We start from the raw sequence: 4,636 nt of genomic DNA, 5'->3' as shown, positions 1-4,636 counted from the left end.
AACTTCATCTTTCATACTTCGGACATATTGTCAGGAGGGACCAGTCACGGGAGAAGGATAGATATCATGTTTGGTAAGGTGGAGGGTCAGAGCAAAAGAGGAAGACCCCCAACAAGATCGATTGGCCAAGTGGCAACATCAATGGGGTCAAGCGTGGCAACAGTAGTGAGGTTGGCCCATGATTGGGCAGTGTTTCGTTCTGCTGTGCTTAAGGTCGCTATGGATCGGTACCCACTCGATGACACCCAAAGCAATTTACACATATAATGCAATCCCAATCCAGATTCCAAAAACTTTCTTTAGAGATGGAAAATATATTACAAATTTTGTATTGAAAATAAAGAGAGCTAGGATAAGCAAAGCACTGCTTATAAAGAACAATATAGCTAGAGGGTTCTCACTCCCATATTTCAAAATTTGCTACATGGCTACAATGGCCAAAACAGCCTCATACTGGTACAGTGTAAAGTAAAAAGATCAATGGAACAGAATTGAGAATCCAGAAATTAACCCATCCACATATCGCCAACTGATCTTTCACAGAGGGCTAAAGTACGTTGAGTAGGGAAGACTCAGTCACTTCAACAGATTGTGCTAGTAGAACTGGAAAGTGATATGCAAAAGATTGAAACAAGACCTTTACCTCACACCATATGCAAAAGCCAACTCAGCATGGATTAAAGATCTAAATGTGAATCCCAAAATTATAAAGGTCATCTTTGTAAAATAGGGACAAATTTAAGGGCTCTAATACAGAGCATACACAGACTACTAAACACTGTAAAATGTATACAAACAAAAGTAGACAAATAGATGATTGGGCCTTTCTAAAAATCAGAAACGTATGTGCATCAAAGGATTTCACCAAAAGAGTAAAATGGGAGCCCACAGAATTTGAACAAAATCTTTTAGAACAACATATCAGACAAGGGACTAATTTCTATAGCCTATAGAAAACTACAACACCTCTACAAGAAAAATACAAATAATCCAATTAAAAAATGGGCACAGGACATGAACAGACACTTCACCAAGGAATACATTAGGGAAGCCAACAAACATATGAAGAAATGTTCACTATTATTAGCCATTAGAGAGCTGCAACTCAAAAATACAATGAGATATCATCTCACATCAGCAATAACAGTGATGTTCAAAAATGCAGAGAACAATAAATGCTGGCGAGGATGTGGAGAGACTGGGACCCTTCCACAATGCTGGTGGGAATGCAAAATGATCTGACTCTGGAAAACAGTATAGCGCTTCCTCAGAAAGTTGAAAATAGAAATATCATTGTTGTTGTTGTTGTCAGGTGCCATTGAGTCTGAACAGACTCATAGCGACCCCATGCACAGCAGAATGAAACAATGTCTGGGCCTGGGCCAACCTCACTACCGCTGCCACACTTGAGTCCATCAATGATGCCACCTGGCCAATCCATCTCATTAGGGGTCTTTCTCTTTTTCTCTGACCCTTCACCTTACCCAGCATGACATCCCTTTCCAGCGACTGTTCCCTCTGGACAATATGTCCAAAGTATGAGAGACAAAGTTTGGCGATCTTGGCCTCCAAGGAGCACTCTGGCTGCATTTCTTCCAAAACAGATCTATTGGTTCTTTTGGCAGTCCATGGCATTTTCAGTATTCTCCTCCAACACCACAACCCAAAGGCATCAATTCTTCTACAGTCTTCCTTATTCACTGTCCAGCTTTCGCATCCATATGAGGTTATTGAAAATACCATGGCTTGGGTCAGGCACACCTTAGTCCTCAAGCTGACATCTCTGCTCTTCAATACTTTAAAAAGTTCCTGTGCAGCAGATTTGCCCAATGTAATACGTCAGCTGATCTCTTGACTGCTGTTTCCGTGAGTGTTGATAGTTGATCTAAGAAGTCCTTAAAAACTTCAATCTTTTCTCTATTGATAAGAATGTTGTTTTTTGGTCCAGTGGTGAGTATTTTTGTTTTCTTGACATTGAGATGCAATCCATATCAAAATACCATATGATCCAGCAATTTCTCTACTTGGTATATGTCCATAAGAAATATGAGCCATAACACTACTGATACATGCTCACCAATGTTCATAGCAACACTAGTTACAGTAGTAAAATGGTGGAGACATCCTAAGAGTCCATCACTAGAAGAATAAATAAATATACTTTGGTACATACACACAATGAAATATTATGCTACCTTGAAGAATAACAAGGAATCTGCAAGTCACCACATAACATGGATGAACCTTGAGGACATAATGCTGAGTTAAATTATTCAGTCACAAAAGGTAAAATTTTGCATAAGACCATTACTGTAATAGCTTAAGAGAAGATACCCATACTGAAATGATAAAAAAAAAAAAAAAAAATGTTGGTTATGAGTAGGGGTGGGGTTGGGGGCTTTGGAGGAGGTGGAGGGAGGTGATGGTAGAGCACAGGGTAGGGGGCAGATACATAATAGTTCAGGTGCTGAGGAGGGCAATACACAAGAAGGGGGAATGGCCAGAAGGACATGGTAGATAGAGGAACACTGAGACAGGTTTGCATGGGCTAAATGAGACAGGTATATTTTAATGCATGTTCAACCTTGTTACAACAGGGCTCTGTGATACAGGGATGGAGTCATAGTCTGAAGAAGGGAAATAATGGTAAGATGCTTGACTATCTTATGAATATTTGTTTCTTTTGCCTACTACTGTAAAATAGACACTTGAGTGGGATAGAAATTAATGTTTGGAAAAATGATTACAGCAAGTATGTAAGCCTGTTTTCAGCCTACACCTGATTGTAAAAGCTAAAAGTGTTTCTACAACTTGCCCAGTGAAATAGGCTTCTTGGAGAGCCTTTGCAGCGTGTAGGACTTTAGGTGGACTCTTGAACTCCATCCAGAACATTTTGAGGTAGGACATTCCCACTAGAAAGGACAAGTAGATCAGCTTGGACCAACTTGAGCAACAGAAGATGCATCTTAAAAGAAAGATCATCAGCAAAACCTCAAAACAAAAATGGCAGTATGATTGGCTACTACAAGAATAAGCAAGTTGTTCGACAGGAAGTCTTCAAGGCAAGCAATCAAGTCCTTTTAGGATAACCCTCCTCTAAGACTGAAACTCAAAGGGAACACACAAACATGTATGAAAGCTTGCTGGTGACCACAGTGGTCTACTGGTGAATGGAAGAGGGGGAAAGGCAGCAATGAAGAAATGGGAATTCAACAACATTCCATAGACTCTTGTTGACCTGCAGATGAGAGAGAGGAGAGGAAGGACTGGTTGATCTAAAGTGTGGTGAGACCAGGGGACACCTGAGCCCATGGACAAGGACATAGCCATTGAGGCCTAGAGATTAGAGTGAAGCATCCAGCTGATATGAAGTGAGGGGGGATGCACAAGAATATCCAAACTTGCAGACAGTACCTATTTAACCTAGCCTCGATGACTTGATAATCAGACCATGACTTCTTGTTGTTGTTAGGTGCCATCGATGAAAAATGTGATGCCATTCCTTTTCAACTTGTCATTTCCAGTATAATAAACCATATGATTGTCATATTAAAAACTGCCAATACCTGTCATTTCAGTTCACTAATGTCTTGGATATCAATGTTCATGCATTCCATTCTTTTTTGAAAACTTCCAATTTTCCAGATGCATATTTCTTACATCCTATGTTCTGATTATTCAGGGATATTTGCAGCTGTTTCTCCTTATTTAGAGTTGTGCCCTATCAGCAAATGAAGGTCCCAAAAGCTTTACTTCATTCACATAATAAAGCAAAATTGTATCTTGAGAAAACAGTTCTTACCCACTCTTATTTTGATAGCCTTACTACATGAGTGGCTCATTATCACTATTTCTGAAAATATTCTAGTGCTCTTCATCGTATTTCAACATTAAATATTTTGACTGTGACAGCGTTCCACTGCTATTCATAAGTTTTTCAATGACTAATATTTGGAAGTAGTCCATCTATACTTCTTCCTAGTCTGCTTTACTCTGGAAGCTCAGTTGAAACCTGTCTACCATGGATGACTCTGCTGGTATTTAAAATACTAGTAGCATAGCTTCCAGAATACAGCAGCATATAATACACACAGTATGACATGTAATCACAGTATGACAAATTGACAGAGGAGTGGTGGGCATTAATGGATGGAGCTAAATATAGCCACTAAAGTTCTATTTGAGACAAAATATCTATGTTGTATCATGAATAATATTTAGCTTTATAGTCATTTCAGTAATATTGAACCTTGAAACAACCAGGGCCTTGAGTAAAAGAATTCAACAACAACAAATATGTAAAGGAAAAAAAAAATTAAAATTCTTATTTGACCTTTCACTAAGAAAATGCACTGGAATGTTATGAAAGCATTGAACAGAGTGATGAGTGGACTGAACTTATAAAGTAGATGAAAGGAAACCATTCATATCCTGTGAAATATAACATAAATGTTGGTTCTTAGAGTGAAAGTGATTATGAACATATTTAGCACAATATATGGAAGTTTTAGTTTTAGCAATAAACAATAAAATATTTAAAATTCTTAGAAAAAAGCATATATCATATATTTAACATTTTTATTACTTCCTGTGTAAATTTGTATTGTCTTTTCACTGTGTCTATAGCTTATGTTCC

The sequence above is a fragment of the Chrysochloris asiatica genome, unplaced genomic scaffold, assembly GCF_000296735.1.
Source record: "Chrysochloris asiatica unplaced genomic scaffold, ChrAsi1.0 scaffold00112, whole genome shotgun sequence".
Classification (NCBI taxonomy): Eukaryota; Metazoa; Chordata; class Mammalia; order Afrosoricida; family Chrysochloridae; genus Chrysochloris; species Chrysochloris asiatica.
This window is presented reverse-complemented; position numbering follows the sequence as displayed.